The following is a 19,663-nucleotide window of genomic DNA, read 5'->3' on the forward strand; positions in this document are numbered from 1 at the left end:
GATATTGCAGACTACTAGGAAATAAGATAATATGTGTCTTTAGTCTAATGACTTTATTTTTGCTTATTTCTGTATTCCCTCTTAGTGTTTTGCACCAATAGATGGTGAACAAATATTTAATGAGTGAGTGAGTGAAATAAAGAAAAAAAAATAGGTGATTTTGGAGGGTTGAGTTATGAAATGTCACCAAATATCTAAACTGGATTTCCTTTGGCAGCAACACCTGAGTTCTTGATTGTGGGTGATGACAGCACTAAAGATATAGTATCTTCATCCTATCAGCTGAATTGTGTGCCAAGTTTTGCTTTGGTTTTAGTACTTCAGATATTTTTCACTACACACACACACACATACACACACACACACACACACAAATACATAAATCTGAAAGGCTAGTTAAAACAGGCAAACTTGTCCAGAGGCCATATGTAGTTCTGTTTCTTCTGAAAAAGGAACTGATCTTTGAATCAGTCTTACAGAGTTATTAGCTGATAAAGTTTTGGCCGGCTAATTACATAATACACTGGTGCCTTCCCAAGTTATTAAGTTTTTAGAATCACGTTCAAAACTGCATTTATTGGGTTTCATGAAATGTTAATATTAGTTATGAACTATTCAAAATCCCCAGGAATTTTAGTATTTCTCTGGTGTTAAAGAATCAAGAAGATTTAAAAGGAAACATTGAACAGAATGAAATATCCCAAATTAAATATTTTCATCACTTTAAAGTATGCTGTCATCAACGTTAATTTATGACAAGTCTTTTGATATGCTTAGGTAATTGACAACATTTGGTTGTAAGACCAAGGTTTTTTGCATTTTTTTGTGTGTGTTTTTTCTTGTTAGCAGAACTGTATAAACTAGTTTAAGAAATAACACTGTGTTGATAATGCGGAGTAGTTGATCTAAGTTTATCAGTAAGAAAGTCACAACAGTTAGGAACATTTGAGAGGTTTTAAAAAATGTTTGAAAATGTCTTGCTTTCAGCTGCAAAGCCTTAGGTGATCCAGGTCCGCCAGCAAGCATTCGATCTTGTCCCTCCCTTGCCCTGACTGGGGAATCTCTACAGCGTAGTGGGAAGGTTGAATGGTGAAGCTTCTTTTTAGACCCCAGAAGATCCATTCCCTATGTCAACGAAGCACTATTTCCCCCCTCCTTTAGAAATATATAGTCTGATTTAAGTTTTGGAGGGTTAAGGAGCAGACTTTGTTAGTAGGAGACTTGTCATGTCATGCTACAGAAATGCTGCAGTGGGCAAGAGGAGGGACAGTGGGAACATGAGTTGTTGGTAGTTAGCTGTAGGAAGAAGGCAGTTTTAACATGATCGCAGGAGCCACTAGCAGTACCAATTTAGGCCAAGTAATTGATTTGGCACCACCAAAAGAGAACATCTCAAGGCAAAGTCCTTTCATTTTCCCCATGTTCTTGACCCTCTCTCTCCTTTTCTGATTTCTGCTGTTTTTTTTTTTTTTTTGGTTTCTCACCTTCTCAATGTAGCCAAATATTTGTGAAGGTCTAAAGGTTTTATATGACACATCCATTATTTCCTTTCCTTTAGTCAAACACCCCTCATTCAGTCTTTCCTTCTGGTGATTCCCTATATTCCAAACGTCTAGCCTCTATAATGCTGCTAAACCAATCTCTTAAAGCTCAGACAGCATTGATGTCCCACCCTTGATGACAGAACAAGGAAAAAAACTGGACCAAGTTCTATTTGACCTGACATTCAAGGCCCTCCATGATTGTTTGATCAAAATCCTGACCTCATTTGTTTCCTATTTCTTTGTCATGCCAATTAAGTTGGAATGCTCACCATTGTCCAAACAATCCTAACACTCTCATTTTGTTTGGGGGATTTCCTTGCTCTTTGTCATCTTGTAATTTGTTTGAAATGCTATACATTCTTCAGGATCTATTTCAAATGTCTTTTCCTCCATGGTGCTAATCTGACTGCTTTGGCCTAAATGAGCAATCTTTTTCTCTTTTAAATGTCTATGACCCGATTCTTATGGCATTTATAGGTGTACATTTTTTTTTACTCTTGGGTCATTTTTATCCACAAATGTGTCTCAAACAATATTATTCAACATATATCAAGTAAATAAACAAATGGATGGTATTTCTATGGATGAATTTCTTTGTGAGATCATTGTAAAGTGGCAGACAAAACTAATTACTTTGCTTAAATTTTCATAATTTCCAAGGCCGTAGGAACATCAATCAATAGAAAAGGACTTTTACACATAGCACATAGTATCAGGAAAATCACCTGGGACAATTGAAGGTCTTGCCTTGCTCATTTCAAAGTTTCACAGGTCCTTCTAAGACTGAGGAATTGAGAACTGTGGTGATTTTTATGTTTTATGGACACTGAATCCCTACATTTAAAATGTTGATCTATTTTTTTTTTAAGTTTATTTATATGTTTTGAAAGAGACAACATGAGCAGAGGGGGGACAGAGAACCCCATGAAGGCTCTGCACTGTCAGCACAGAGCCCAACACAGGGGCTCTAATCTATGAACCGTGAGATCATGACCTGAGCCAAGTTCAAGAATCCAACGCTTTAACCAACTGAGCCACCCAGATGCCCCTAAAACACTGATCTTTTATATTAGATCTGACCTAGTTTAGATACTCCGTTTTGGATATTTCATTGTGAATTTTGTCCAAACGTCCTTTTTTTCCCTGAGTGGGCCATGAAGCATTTTGGGCTTTAATTGTTTATGAAAAATTTGATTCTAAAAAGGATTTCAAGAGGTAGGAAGTGAAAGTGGCACTTGAGGCTGACAAAATGGTTTGGGTGAAAATGGACAAGGTGAAAAATAATAGGGTCATTTGGAAGTTAAAGTTTTGTTTGCTTGCCACAGATAAAGTGGCAAAAATATAGGAATTCAAGACCAGGATATTGAGACTCTCACCTTAACAAGCTTAGACCTATGGCTGTCTGAGACGCTTAGAAGGTTTACCTTCTGGGAGATGAATTAAGAAATTCAGAATTTTTACGTACATGCATGGAGGGGGGATGGTGAGGGGTGGGACTCTCTATAGTCTATCTAAATGAAAAAGTAGAGATGAGGCAACAAAATAAAAGGGGAGAGGCCCTAAACTGGATCATCAGGAGGGCTGAATGTTTTAAGTTGTGGCAGAGGAAGACTGAGAGGTTTGTGGTCCTCAGAGAGGTGGCCCATCTCTCTGATGTTTGTAGCACGGATGATAGGAAGGATGGGGAAAACTGAATCACTAAGCAAAGAAAGGTGGGAGGCTGGGAAGCTACAAGGATGAATTCAGTTTTGGCCCATTGCATCTGACATATTGTGGGCATTCCTGTGTTGAGAATTGGAAATTCAGATAGGGAATTCAGGAGATATAAGGGGCATTAATAGTGCAGATTTAAGTCATGATCTAGATCTGATCATTGAAACCCAGTGGGAAGTTAAAGCAGCAATGAAAAGAAAAAAGAAAAATAAAAGATAAAAGCAGCCAGACAGGGGATTTATAAAAGAAGGATTGAACAAAAACCCTATAAGAATAGGTAAAGGAGGGGCGCCTGGGTGGCTCAGTTGGTTGAATATCCGACTTCGGCTCAGGTGATGATCTCACTGTTGGTGAGTTCAAGCCCCACACCAGGCTTTGCCCTGCCAGCGTGAAGCCTGCTTTGGATTTTCCGTCTCGCTCTCTCTCTGCTCCTTCTGTGCATTCTCCATCTCTCAAAAATAAACAAACATTAAAAAATAAATACGTAAAGGAAAATGGATGCAAAGAGTGATGGAGACTGAGCTGAAGGACACAGTGTCCACAGAAGGGGTGAGTCAGTGCGTTTTCCTCAGGAACTAGGTGAGAAGCCCACGTACAGCACACCTGGCTAGGGAATTGAAGCCCACAGAGCAGCAAAGAAAGTCTGTACAAAGCAGTACGGAGACTGAAAAAGCAGTGTTTGGTTTGTGCAGTGATGAGGACCAGGTAGGAAACTGAGTGAACGGTTGCCTTTGCTTCATGTGGTTGAGAGCCAGGCTTCCGTGTGGTGGTGGTGGGTCAGGAGGCATTTATGCCTTGCTTTTGCCTGTGAGTGATTCCTTGTTAAGCATTCAACTTGTTTTCATCTATTTGAAAACTGTTGTTAAATGGTCTCCTTCAGCTGTTTTATTTGTTTTTAGACAAAAAGGAGTCACTTTTTGTTGTTGTTGTTTAACCTTATCAAGCATAGCCTTGAAAACTTTTAACAGTTCTTTTGGTGGCTCTTTAAAGAATTGCCTCAAACCTTCTGTACCTCATTTTACATGCGAGCCCATTTTACATTAGAGTACCTGATTAGCTGAAGAAGATTATGAGGCTGTTTTTCCTTGACCTGCCACTGTTGAAAAATTCCCAGTATGCTCCCTGCTTTAAAGCCTGAAGCGTTGAATGGCAGGCTCACATTTGGTGTTCGACTCACTTTTTCCCCCTACCTTTGCTCCCATCATTATACCTTTCACGGGTTCTCTAAGTGCACATTAAGCATGGAAAATTGTTTCCAATGGATCCTGAAAATGAGTTTAGTCTTAATCAACTTAATAGTTGTTTTTAATGTGGCCTAGTATTACCTAATTGTGTACCCATAAAACCATCCAATTTAGAGATGGATTAGTCATCGAACTGGTCAAGTTAATAAAAACACGATTATGGCTAACTTGGTTGCTTCTTCTTATTCAGACCTTCCATATATGGGCTTATGAATCATAAAAGAAAAAGCCATGTAAGCTTGAATTCCAACTTTTTAAACTCAGCTGTTTAGAACAGCTTATTCTTTCCTCAAGTGTGTGTGTGTGTGTGTGTGTGTTTGTGTGTGTGTGTGTATTTTGCTACCTGTACTCCAGGGTTCTAGAGCACTTCTTGTACATTCTCTCATTATTTTCTTTCTATATCCAGAACTGCATTTCCTTCTGTGTATGCCATCTTCTCCCCTTCATTATGAACTCCTTCAGAGACTAAGTCAGTGTGTCAGCTTCTCTGTGGTCTCTGTAGCATTCAGCCTTGTGCTTTGCTCCAGGAATATACTTAATAAAGAATTGTTAAAAGAATTAATCCAAATGACATAATAACAGGGTAAAGGTAGGTACTGTCTCTATTTTGTACATCTGATTTAGATTTTTTACTTCCTTGGGGAAACAATGTTTCTGCTATCTTTTTTTCTTGCATCTTTTATATGACCTTGCCCGTGGTAGGTTCAATTATTCATGAAGCTGTGTAGCTGCTACATGCGAGGCACTGTGCTAGACATTGGGATATACAAACTGAAAAGATGTATCACTCCAGAGTTGGTGAAAGGAGAGGGGCCCATATGTTTTCTGAGGAGATGTTTGGGTCTAAAGGAAGCTCAAGGTTTATAAGACATATGGTGTAGGTACAGTAATAAAATACCAAGATGTTAGGGATCTTGAAAGACAGCTTTAGTATAGACCTAATTCTATACACAAAAATATTTAATTCCTTCCTTATTTTCTAAACATTCCATGTGTATTTATTTCCAATGTATTATCTTTGCACATAAAGGCTATTGTAGAGACTAGGGTGTGTGATTATCCCAATATCTACTCTTTCTTTGCTTCTTAGCATCAGACTCTTAGCTGGTCACATGGCCGTCTGAAAGTGTGTTTGCCATCCATCTGTATTAAGGTGGCGCTGTCCATGTGACCAGTTTCTGACCAGTAAGATACCATATAAGTGGAGGTAGTTTAGGAGACTTTTGGGAAGGCTGATTAAAGGGAGCCATCTTACCTGAGAGTGACCAGTTTTCGACCCTTTGGTCTTTGTTTTTTTCATTCTGGCTTGTAACACTTGTGTGGTGGCTGGACCTTCAGCAACCATCTTGGACATGAGGTGATCTTGATAATACAATCCATACTCTAGAGTGATGGAAGAGAAAAATAGGAGTCTGGGTTCCTGATGTTGCTGCCTTACCTGATGCCAATTTTCAGAGTTTTTACACGAAAGAGAAAGTAACTTCTATCAATATAAACTTCACTGATTTTAGAGTTTTCTGTGAATGTACCCAAATCTGGTCCTCATTAGTACAAGGGCCATTTAAAACCTTTTGTATTAATCTCCTTCGGAATGTAGAAACATACTATAGATATAACAGGTCCTCTTAGGCATACTTAATTTCTTGGCACATAAAGCTAACTGAGTAAAGATGTTATGACCCCAAGATTATTGACAAAGTCTATGGAAAAAGCACTTGAAATAAAATGTAATTTCCTAGTTTTTCAATTAAGCAAGATCTTGTGAGGGAGGGCTATATATGTAGTAAAGAATGGATCTCATTTTGAATCCTTTTCCTACTGTGTGACTATGGACAAGCCCTCTTCTGTGGGAAGAGGGTTGCATCTACTATCCGGCTGGTGTGAATATTAAGTAATTAAATGAGGTAACATAAGAAGCGACACATGTTAGTTCTTATTTTCCCCCTTGCCTTTCTAAGAATAAGAAATTGGAAAATTATGAAATAAGCCAGGCTGATTAAGATAATTAGAAGAAGCATTTCTCTTAGGCACTGCTACTGAGATTGCCCCTGGTACTGGTGTTGTATTTATTGTTGAAAGTTAGAGTTTTGAACCCTCAAACGGTCTTACTTGCCTTACTTGCCTTATGCTGCTATAGATATAGATAGATATAATACAGATATAGATATATATCTTCTCTGCTGTACTATAGGAAAAGGTGGTTTTGAAAATTATTACTAAATAAATAGATATGCTTTAGTTATGATGGCATAGAGACACTGATCATTTTCCTTTTTTTCCTTTGCATAGAATTCAACATGATTCTACATCAGCACTGTAAGATTCTTCCCAATGTACTGTCATATTGATTACTAAGCTGTTTCCTTAACCAGCTTCCTCATCTGAGTCCATATGGAATTGTCAATAGCATAGTTGTTTTATTGGCATTAGCTTTTAAGTAATATGGATTATGTTCTTGTGAAATGTTAATTTTTATCATACATTATTCCAGTTTTGTGATTTTTTTTTCTTGTGATTTTTTTTTAACTCAAACATAAACAATGGCTTATTAGATGTATTTCTAGAAGTGTTCGGAAGTATACTTCTTTTAAAGTTTTAAAATCCTATGGTTATCAATATATAACAGGTGGCAGTAGAGAAAAGAGCTATCCTGAATTTATTATTTTCATCATATATTTAATATTTGGAAATTAGCTTTTATATCAAAAGAAAATAGAACAGAGTCTGGTGCGGATTAGAAAAATAAAGGATGATAAGGAAAATTCACATATGGGTTTCAGAAGAGATCTTCATTAATCATTAGCAACTGTTATAAATATTTTAGATTTTTATTAAAAATCTGATGCCAAACATTTTATAATTTGCGTGTTAGAGTGAGTTAGTGGTGCTCAGGAACATTTTTATAAAATAAATTCAGAGTCAGCCGGAATTTCAGAACTGAACTTGTAAACTCAAGTTTTGATCACTTGATCAATAATTGAATGTACCCTGTAAATAGTTGCTGCATAAACATCATTCTGGAAACCTTAGTCTGATTTTTATTCTAAATATGTTATAAGCTTTGTGCAAAATGTAGATTAAGAGTACATAAAATTTTTTCTTTAAAAAACTATAAAAGCTTCTAAATTATAACTTTGGTTCACTTAAAGATTTTGTTATGAAACCTTGTTATTATATTGTGATAATAAAGAACGTGTTTAGAGGGCAACCACTGTGAAGGATCAACTGGAATTTCAATATGGCTTGTTCAGCACTTCATGATTGCTGGGTTCTACTCACTTTCCTGGACTTCTCCTCATTCTGTACCCAGTTATCACGTGCTCCTCTGTTTGCCATAATCACTTGGGCTTTTTCTTTCCCCTGCTTTGCAAATGCTGGTCCCTCTGGTCAGGACTGCCACCTCTGCCGCCTTCTACTCTGCCCACTTTTCCCTGGTGAAATTCTACTCTCTCCTTCAGGGTCAGTGTAGAGGTTCTTTCCTCCACGAGACTTCCCCAAGCCCCGCCTGGGTCAGGAGTCCTGCCTGTGTTCCCAAACACCCCGTGCTTCCCTGACAGACTACTGACTACTGTGCCAATGCCACACTGCTGGAGCTGTCTGTCTAAATCCACCTGTAGACTGGAAGCCCCTGAGTGCTCCATGGTCTTTGCTACCCTGGTACTCCTGCATCAACCAGGATGCTGGCACATGGTAGGCAATCGATAAATATAAAGAATGAATGATTATGAGGAAAACAGGATGTCAGCGGGTAAAATGCATACGTGCCTATGAAAGGCTAGCTCTGACCACATTTATTCCCTGTTATTGAACTGGGATTCAGCATGGCCAATTTGATTATAACCACCTCTAAGAATAAACGAAGGCTGTCGCTTTATTTATTAAGTCACAGTTTTTGTGCCAGTTGTGAAGGTGACTATGATGGTCGGAATGACGTCCACCTAATGCTATGCTCTGGCCATTCCATTCGGAGGGAATCAAACTCCAGATAGTTTATATAAGCAAAATTAGTAAAATATATGTACTTTATCGAGGTGGAAGGCAACAGTAATATTTAAATTATAAATATGAATTCAAATGGTTTTTAATGAAGGGCTGGATATTTTAAAAGAAAGATTTAAATGGAGGAAATTGGCAGGAAAATAGTTTGAGTGAAAATTTTCAAAAGTCTTATCTCAGCATTACCTTCATTTTTTAGATCCGATTTTCAGATGTTTAATTGCACTTAAACTTAAAGTTGGGGTAAATGCAGGAGACTAAACATACCACAAAGAAATTGCTAGACATTCTTTTCAAAGTCTGCAGTGGCTTCTCTCTCCTTTCTATATTTACCCTTCAACAGTAATAATAAAATAAGTTGGAGGAATTGAACCATGTAATCACTCCTCCATGGCCCCATTTAAGCAACCCTGTCATCTAGGCCTGTCTCCGGCCTAGAAGCAGGCTGGGTACATCTTCAGGCTGCCAGGCCACCAGGTGGGACACTGAGGTGGCAAGGCCACCAGGGGTGACAATCAAATCCAACACATAAAATCTGCAGCTGGGAACCCACACACATCCTCTGGACTTTCTGTGTTTTTTTAACATGTGGAGACGAGACTTCATCTCCTTGGTTTTGATTTTATTTCCCTCTCTTTGTGCTCCCGTCATCTAGCTCTGCCTGTTCATTTCCTTTGCGTTTGTGCTAGTCTTGCTTTGCTTCTTTCCCCCATCATCTGCCTGATCCATACTGCTTAGTAGTGAGGGATGCATCATTACTGCCTTAAAGAGAGGACCGACTGCTTGCCTCTGTGGGCTCTTGAGGACACTGCCCACAGCCTGGGTTTTCAGGGAAAAAAAAAAAGTAAACCTGTTGCAGTAGACAAATAATTGCACTGATCCCTTCCTCAGGCTAGCCTGCTCCTGTGCAACTGCCCCTTGAATAAGGAGAGGCTGGGCCAGACCAGCTCGGTAGAGGCATCAGTAGTGGCTGCTGCAGGGAAGTGGCTTTGGGACGGTGAGCTCAGTGCTTGTGAAGCAGTACAAGGTGAGGAACCAGGCAGAGCCCAGGGAGAGACGCTGAGGGGACATGGCTCACAGCAGTCATTGCGTATGGGGGAGCTGCCGCCTGGAGCTGTCCCAGCTCAAGGGAAGGAAAGCCATCAGTGCGGTGTATTCACTTACTCTCCTCTCTCTCCCACCCCGCCCTTCCCCCAAGCCCCAGGGCAGCTTCTCCTCCAGCTCCTGGGCTCCTGGAAATCTCCACTGAATCTCTTCACTGGGCTGAATATTTTGTTCTGTCTGTGGTCTAACAAAGGTGGTGCCAACCAATCGCCCAGCCCCAAATTCCTCAAGCCAGTGCTATTTGGTTTCATTTGTCATTGCATGCTGTGGTTTGTTTTAGTTATGTAGATTCTGACATTTTAGCTGAAAACGGAGGGTGGTGGTGGAGGGAGAGACAGAGAAAGAGTGGAGGGTGGGAGGGAGAGGAAAGGATGGGCAGGGGGAGGGGAAAGAGAGAGAGAGAGAGAGAGAGGCAGAAGGAGAGTGAGATCTTAATGTCAGAGAAATAACAAGCAAGGAACACATTTTATATTTATTTCCTCATTAAAACTAAGTGCATATAAGTGTGTCTATAATCCTTTTAAAAGCGGTTCTTAAACATTTCAGTTCTTCTTGAAGCTTCCTTTTTTCCCCTAAAAGAAGGAAATTCATTTATTCCATTGATAAAAAGATAACATATGATTTGAACAGATAGCTGTTGAGAAAATAACTTCATATTTTTTCAAAGGGGGCAAAAACAAGAAAACTAAAGAGGTACAACTTTTGGTCGTTAGCATTAAATTCTCTATTTTGTCAATGAGTCCAATTCTGAGTCTGATTCTAGAATTCTTGTCAGAGAGAAACTACCACTTCCTCTCGTTCAATACAAAAACCGTTAGTTTGTTACTCAAAATACTAGTGTCATGGCTGCCTTGACATATTTGTCATTCTGAACAATGCTTTAAAGCCCTCTTTTTTCTTAAGGATCTATTATAGATCTTTTATAGAAAGCTCTCACTGCCACTGTGGTAGGTCCTTCTTCCCTTTGGCTTCTTGGGGATGCAAATGCTATCGTTTATAATTCTTTTGTTTGGGTTCTGAATATGGTTGGGATATAAGTTTGTGTGTGTGACAAAAGAGCTATTCATTCCCAATGAAAACTTGACCAGATGGGATGAAGTTGACAAATTCTGAGATCCTCTCCCCCTTTCCCTATAATCCGCCTGTGGAAATGGAATGGTTTTAAAGACATGGATCATCCACTAGGACTTTTCCTCAGTGGATAGTCTCTATATAGTCTTAATAGTCTTTATAGACTTTATAGTCTTTATAGTCTTTATATAGTATAAAAACATTGCAAAACCCATTGTTGACTGTAATCACAAGCCTGTGAGGAGCATGGCCACAAGTAGAAAATTTAAATACACAATATACATTATACTTAGGATTCTACTAAAAAAAAAACCTCAGACTGGGCAAAATGATAAAAAAGGAAAATACAGTGTATTTTGGGTAATAAAGATGAGAACAATATCCTGCCATGCAAGGGCATCCAGGGATGCCACTCATAACCACCATTATTCTGCTTGTAGCCAAAAGCAGCAACTGCTGTGATGACTGACATAGGACCAAGAATGTTCTAGAATTTCTCAGGATTCTTAACCAAGAGACAGAATCAAGGACATCTTTCTTCTCCAAGAGACTAAGAATTTGCCATGCTTCACATCTCTTGTGATCTCGGTCACCACTTGCCAGTCTCAATTCTGCCATCATTCTGGGTCCTACCTTGATACTGCTGTGTTCGTCCCCAAACTCTTCTGGTTTATCTACTGAACACTCCCTTATATGCCCAGTGACTTTTCATATTCCTTAACCTTTACTCTGAAGAGAACTCCATCTGCTTGCCTGTTAACTGAAAACTGTTGTCCCTCCGGAAGACCTCTGCAGGGTCTGCAGCCTTTGCAAGCTTGTCCTCAGGGTCACTAGAAGGGGCAGTGTCCTCCTCTGTCTTAGTTGCTTTTATTCATCTTTTGATTGACATCACTCCTATACAACCTATTGCTACTCAGAAGTTGATGTCTTCATGCTGCCATGCCACATTCTTCCCATCTCCTCTCACAAATCTACCAACTTTGAGATTTTCCCCTTATTCGCCCAAGTTTTATGTCTTACTCCAACATTTGACCATCTTGTTGGGCTATTGCAGCATCCATGGGGTGACCATGACACCTTCTTCTTATTATTTCTTCCTCATGGCTCCCCAGTAAAGAAGAGACCAGTTCCTGGACTCTCGGATTCTTGAAAGTGTGACCCCCTATGACTTTCCCTCCTTAGTCATTGCTCCCATCTTTGTATCATGGACTTCATCATGAAATCCATAGCACCTCCTAAATAGTGATTTTAAACATTTTACTCTAATACCACTCTCTCCTCCTCATTTGCCCACCTACTTACTCTACAGCAATTCTACATCCTCTTTGAGACTTCCTATATATTATCCCTATCAATATCTCTGTTTGTTAGACCTACTTCTGTCTTTTTCCATGATCCAGCATTTTGATAACTCTCTTGACATGTTCTAAACCCCTCATCCATCTCTTAATGCACTACATTCATCTGAAAAATATCCAGGCTTGTATAAACCCACTCCTTGGATTTCTTTGTGCCTAAATATGAACAGCAAAATGATGAAGAAAAAAAAATCATGCAACTGGGACAACTTTACTCTAAACTTATGATCAAAAACGTTTTCCCCAACCCTGGTCTCTTAGCCACATCCCAAGATGACTTTTTTATACTTTATTCTTAACCTTTCTCTACCTCCAGATGTTCAGATGCTTCCTTAGCCCCATTCCTTTTATGAAAGGAAACAACTTATTAGAGTGTCCCATCCTCATAACAGTAAATTTATAAATGTTATAGCTGCATCTACCTCTTTCCCTCTGTTAAAATGGAGGAAGTGTACCTCTACTTTTCAAGGACAGATAAATTATTCCACTTGTCTCCTAGGACATGCCCCCTTCCTTTTCAAATACTTACCTTCTTCAGTTATTCCCCCATTTCTCTCCACATCAACCATTTTTCCTTCTAAAGTGGATTATTCCTACTAGTATTCAAACTTGTTCTAGTATTTGTCTTCCTGACAAATCCTGTCTCCTCCAATCCCACTTAAACCATCAAAGATGGTTTAGATAAACTTCCCAGAGATTCTATGCCAGCTGTCTCCCTTCCCCTAACTCATTACTTTTTTAGTTGAACATGGCTTTTGCTTCTACCACTCAACTTAAAACTGATGTTGTCAAGGGCACAGTAACTTTTGTGTTGTCAAGTGCATCAAAAAAAAAAAAAAGATAATTTCTGTCTTCATACTACTTAACCTTGTAGCAGAATTCAACAGAGCTGACTACTCTCCCCGTATCGAAAACTTCCTTAGTTTCACTGACACTTCAGTCTATGGGTCTTGCTTTCATTTCACTGTTGTCTTCTTTTCACTTCCTCGGTCAACTGATGAGTAAATGTTTGGAGTTCCACTGGGTTTACTGTCTTCTCTCTTTACATGCTTTTGGGAAGCTCATCCCTTTCATAAATTTAAATACCATCCTAATGCACATACCTCCTAAATTTTTGTCTTCAGCCCAGATTCTCCTTAACTCCAGACTCCTGTATCTTACCTGCATCCCCTTGGATACTTTGCAGACATCTCAAACCATATACATATACATTCCAAACTGATCTTCTGATCTTAACCCAGCCACCCTCTCCAATACGTCTTCTGGTTTTCCTCTTTTGAGCTTGATTTTGCTTTACTTCACTTCCAACTTGAAACCATCAACAAGCCTTGTTGATTTTACTTTCAAATTATGTTCTTGAATCCCTCTGCTTCTATCTATATCTCCACCACTACCCTGCTAGTTCAAACACGATCACCTCTCACCTGATCCCTGGACAACAAAAGTGGCCAACTTGCTTTTTTGCTTCTTCTACTCTATTTTGTACTTATCAGGCAGAGTGATCTTTAAAAAAAAAGACAATCAGATTTTGTAGCTTTACTATTTAAAACCCCTTAATATTTTTCTATTCCTCTGAAATGGAATCCAGACTCCTTATGGCCACTGATATCCTACATGGTCTGGCTTCTACTACCTCTAGATTTTCACATCCGTATGCTCTTCTCCTTGGTCACTAGCTTTTACCCACTTTGACTGCCTTCAGAGCCTATGATTCTCCTTATTCTTTTACCAAGACTGCATGATCTTTTCCTACTTTTTCCTTACCAACCCCAGTTCCTCAGAACTGACCCCTCATTCTCCAGGTCTTGGTTTATATGTCAACCCCTCAGAGAACTCTTGCCTCACTATTTAACACAGATCCACCCTTGTTAATTGTCAACACATCCTGGTTGTTTGTTTCTTCATGGGAATTATAATTTATGCTTATTTACTTTTGTTTTTTCATTTATATATTGAATTAATCACATCTGCCACTAAATTGTAGGTGCCATGAGTTCAGCCAACTTTGTCTCTGTTGTTTACTGCTGAGCTTCCAGTGCTCAGCACAGTTCCTGGTAGATAGTTGATAAATGAACTCTGTATCAAATTTATCTTGAAAGAAGTGGGGTTCCCCCCCTTATATTTCCTCTCTCCACTATATTTCACTATATTAAGTAAAAAAAATTTTTTTCCTTTTCTAAAAACATATATACTAAAAAGAGATTCTATACATTTTTATTTGGATAATAGTAATTCCTAATTATACATGCTTACATAATATAATATAATTATGCCATACTTCCAATTTTAAAGTCTCAAAACTATTTAGCAATCATAATTAATGAAAAAGTAAATGTGGGGACACTCGGTTATTAAAAAAATAATTTTACATATAGATTCAAGTTTCCTTTCTTGATTCCTGCTCTGATATACATCAAGTTTCTGATTCAAGATGACTGGTTAACTGCTTGACCTAGTGATCCTCATTTAGTAGACGATGTGCTGACAGTTAAAAAAAAAATGTACATTAGCAAAGTCAAGTTCCATAATTAAAGATTCATGAAATACTTATATTGATAGCTATAAAATGAAAAACAAAAATCATAGTTATGGGGGGAAAACACAATAAAAATAGTAATCAAATAACTGTACTCCTTTTACCTGACATTTACTGAAAACTCACTAGTTTTCTGGACTCTGGGACAGTAAAGCTGTATGTGATATGGTCTTTGGTTTATTTGTAGTGGGGAGACATATACAGCAACCTGTAAATGTAATACAATTTATAAGTGCTTTGATACTTAATGAAAGAAGGTACTAACGCTGCCTCGCCTTGAGAGGTCCAGCAAAGACTCCACAGATGAGACTTTTGCACCACTGTTTAACAAGGAGTAGAAGAGGGGTGCCTGGGTGGCCCAGTCTGTTAAGCGTCAGACTTTTGATTTTGGCTCAGGTCATGATCTCAAGGTTTGTGAGTTAAAGCCCACACTTTCAGCGTGGAGTGTGCTTGGAATCGATTCTCTCTCCCTCTTTCTCTACTGCTCTCCTGCTTATGCACTCTCTCAAAATAAATAAGCTTAAAAAAAAAGGAGTAGAGGAAGCCAGGCAGAGGAGGTGAAAAGAAAGAGGAAGGCATTCTCAGAAGAGGAGAGAGGCATGAAGATGGGAAAAAGTATGGCATGTTATAAGAATGATCACTAGGGTGGGAACAGAGGGTACAGGGAGTGAGGTGGCAAGGAATAGGATGCATAGTCTAGCTGCACTGATGTTTCTGTAAAAAAAAAAAAAAAAGAAAGGTGAGGCCTTTAGTATGCTCCATCAGTAACTGAGAAGACTGTGAGACCTGAAAACTTCATCCTGTGCATTACATTTTAGGTTAATATCATGATTTAAAAGTTCATAGTCTTGATAACGTTATTCTAAAACCAAGTAATTAGACTGAACATTTCCTGCCATTTTTCTTTAAGAACAGAGGTCATTAAATCCATTCAAACATGGTGGTCTTTTATCTATATATTTCTGCATCTTTAGATGATTTAGGGCCTAAGTTTTAAGCTATCAATTTCAGGATCATTTAAAGATTAAATTGAAAAAGTTTGGCTCATTAGAGCTCCTGCCCATGACTTGTCTTTTACATATGTAGAGTGGGTGGTCATCTGTGTTAGATGATGGGAAGATTCCAGGAAAGCCTTCTTGCTCAAAATTTTTTGCAGCCCGTATGAGTCACAGTGATAGACATGACGTATTAGAAATTCCTCAGGGTTAAAATATTGTCTCCAAAACCCAGCTTCTTTATCTTTTTATTTTTAAGGTGCAAACGGGTTTCTAACTGTCATATTCCAAGGACATTCTTAAATTGTCATCTCGCTTGACTTCTGCCAAATTTGAGACTCTCAGTACATGTTTTTCTTGAGCTTTTTTCAGTTTTTGTGTTCTCTAATTAGTCTTGGGTTCTCTAACCCCTCAAACTCCTGCTTAGAAAGATATAAGCCAGGGCTTAGAAAATAGATTTTATTTAATCCCACTCATTTACGTCTGTTGCCTCACTGCAGCCTTCTTCTTGCCTGGTTGTCCCCAAGACAGAAGTTGATCTATTTGCCTTTTCCCAGGGTATCAACCTTCCCTCCTCTGCTTGGGTAAAAGAGGGCTTTCCTCCCAGCTGAATGGGTTGATGATTTGGATCTGAGGCTCAAGTTCTCCATCTTCCAAGTTTCAACCAATCCTTTTGTTTTTGTTTGTAGTGCTCATTTCCGTTTCTGAAAGTACTTGGTTGCTTTTTTTTTTTTTTTTTCAACATTCATTTATTTTTGGGACAGAGAGAGACAGAGCATGAACGGGGGAGGGGCAGAGAGAGAGGGAGACACAGAATCGGAAACAGGCTCCAGGCTCTGAGCCATCAGCCCAGAGCCTGACGCGGGGCTCGAACTCACGGACCGCGAGATCGTGACCTGGCTGAAGTCGGACGCTTAACTGACTGCGCCACCCAGGCGCCCTGGTTGCTCTTCTTAATGGCCTTTCCAGGTTGTAATAATGTGGGTCCATTTTTCCCTCCCTGGCTTCCCTTCCTTTGACACTTAAATCCTTTTCAGCTTTGTTAAATCAACAACCATTTGCACTTCTGTCTTTTATCATATAGCTAGTATCATCTGTTATCATTGCCTCTTCCATTCTTTTGATCTTCTGAAATTAGAGCAGTTCTCTGCCTTTTAGTAGGGTTTGGGAAAGTAAGATAAATGTCTGGGTTTTGGCTGCCATGTTCAATTGGAGATCTTCAGGACTATTATTCTATGATACAAATATCCTATTTATGTATTGTTTAAGACTCTCCATGGTCCTGCCTACATACACAGTGAAATCTGAACTACTATTGAATGTTTTTCAAAGTACTTCATGCTCTGGCCCTTATCAGTCTGTCTTCCAGGAATGTTCTTTGCCTCATTCACTTTTGGCCCTTGTCTAAGAGTCAGTTGAGGTGTAATGGCCTCCTAATCTTTCCTGGTTGAGTAGTACAGAGAAGCAGGACCCACAGTGAATAAACTTACATGCACATTGGGAAAGAAGGAAAGACTTTGGAAACCTCTTGATCTATTAAATAGTGTAACCAAGAAGCAATGCAGCACATACAAAAGAGCATTTCAGCAGAGAAGGGAAGCTCAAAGTGATCACCAGAACCCCTAAGTGGCTCTAGGATCAGATACAACAGACATACTAGGGGACAAGAGAAACAACTGGCATAAAACAGAGGTCTTAATTAAAAGCCTGTTCACCTATAAGGCCGTATAAGCTGAGTCCTCATTCTTCCTCTCCCTTCCTTTAATTCTTCCCTCCTTTCCCTTTCTCTGGCCCCACTTTCTTCCTCCAGCCAATCTCTCTCTATTCCTCTTCCTTAAACTCCTCTCACTCTGTTCCCAACTGATTGAATTATTGGTCCCAAGTATTTACTACTTTGTCATAATATCATATATCACTTTGGTTTTGGTCTACTGGTGGCTGCAATATAGTTCCTCATCCCTTGAATTTAGACTTTGCCATGTGACTTGCCTTGGCCACTGACATGTTAGAGATACAATATGAAAGGCTGGAACTTTGCTTTTGCATTTGGGCTTCCTTACTTGTTCTTACTGCACAGCCATAGAATAACATTCTCTGAATACCCACTGCCTTCTCATTCTGGCTTCCAGAATGAGGCCCGTGGGGCAGAGCCATTCAAGCCAACCCATAGGCCCGCTTCTTGAAGCAGAGCTGCCCAGCCACCAATAGACACAAGGTCAAGAAAAAACTTACATTGCTAAATGCCACTAAATTGTTGTGGTATCTTTAATGCAGAAAGAGGTGGCTAATACAGAAACTGATACCAGGAAATAGGGTGCTGCTATGAAAATGTTGAAATATATGGCATTGGTTTTTGGTCAGGGTGGTGGGATTATGGGGAAACTTTCACACAAGGTTTGAAAGGTAGCAACCCATGTTTTGTAGTGGTAAAGAAGTTTGGTGAAACTACTGCCTGTGGTTTGAAGACAATGTATCAAATTGGGGTGAGGAGATTTTAAAGGGAATTTTCAACCTATGAACTGGCTGCTGCCAGCTGAATTTGATAAAATACAAGAAAGGAGTAAGCACTTGGAAAAGGACTGGTCAATTTACATGCAGAATTTAGAAGGAATATAAATAACCCAGAAATTACAGGTTTAAAATACAAAACCGTTTCTTACCAAATCAGTTATAACACAATTAAACATTATAAAACAATCTCAGGTTAAAGACTAAATCCAGGCTACCATCAGACACAGCAGTAAGACCTAATCAAACCAAGGGTGTGACTGAAATACCCCTTAAGATACTCAAAAGGATTAGGGTGATTTCTAGTAGATCTCTCCTTGAATAAAAAGGGTCCTAGAAAGCTCAAGGGAATGATTTTACAAATATCTGACTCATCCCAAGTGTCCATAGATAGACCACATGACTTTTAAAAAAATGTAGGTGTGGCTTTTGGTACATGGAGATGATGGAAGTCAAATACATAAAAAACCCACAAAGGTTTTAAGAAACTTATAGCAGTGGGGTGAGTCAGTGGCTCAGTCAGTTAAGCATTGGACTTCAGCTCAGGTCATGATCTCATGTTTCATGAGTTCAAGCCTCACATTGGGCTCTCTGCTGTCAGTCAGAGCCCACTTCAGATCCTCTGTGTTCCTCTCTTTCTGCCCCTCTCCTGCTCTCTCTCAAAAATGAAAAATAAACATTGAAAAAAAAAAGAAAAAGTTGTAGTAGCAGAGTTGTTACCAGCCTGGAGGAAAACAAGACTGGCTATTAGAGATGTAAAATGACTTCAGGACCTCCAACTTTCTCTAGGCAGGGGTGTAAAAAAAAATACACACACACACACACACACACACACATATTTGTACATATATTTAGTGTTAAGATTTCTCCCTAAGTGCTGGTTTCATTGCTCCCCATTAATTTTGATATTTTATATTTTAATTTAATTAAAGATATTTTATAATTTTTATCTTTTATTGACCCATGGATTGTATAGAAATATGTCCCATATAGCTGATGATTTTCTAGGTATTTTTATGTTACTGATTTTTTATTTAATCCTATTGGAGAAAGAGAACATATTTAGTATAAGTTGAAAAATTCAAATTTACTGAAGTTTTTTTATGCTTATAATATGGCCTACCTCGACAAATGTTTCACATGCACTTGAGAAGAAATGTATCTAAGTCAGTTAAGGTCAAGTTTGTAATTATGTTGTTCCATCTTTAGCATCCAAATAATGATTTTCTATTTACATGTTCTTTCCATTATCAAGAAAGGAGTGTTAAAATCTATGACTATAACTGCCTTGTCTATTTTTTTTTCAGTTGCATCAGTTTTTGCTTCAAATATTTGGAAGCTCTGATATTAGTTGCGTGATTGTTATATTATTTTGATAAATAAATTCTTTACCTTTATGGATTGAGCTTATTTATCCCTGGTGGTATTCATTACTCAGAAATATATTTGTCCAATTAACTTATACATTCCAGTCTTCTTTTGATTAGTGTTCACATAGTATATGTTCACCTGTGTTTTTACTTTTAACTCCTGTGTCTTTATATGTAAAGTGTATTTCTTGGGGACACCTGAGTGGTTCAGTCAGTTAAGTGTC

This window comes from Acinonyx jubatus, chromosome C1 (genome assembly GCF_027475565.1).
Source record: "Acinonyx jubatus isolate Ajub_Pintada_27869175 chromosome C1, VMU_Ajub_asm_v1.0, whole genome shotgun sequence".
Lineage (NCBI taxonomy): Eukaryota > Metazoa > Chordata > Mammalia > Carnivora > Felidae > Acinonyx > Acinonyx jubatus.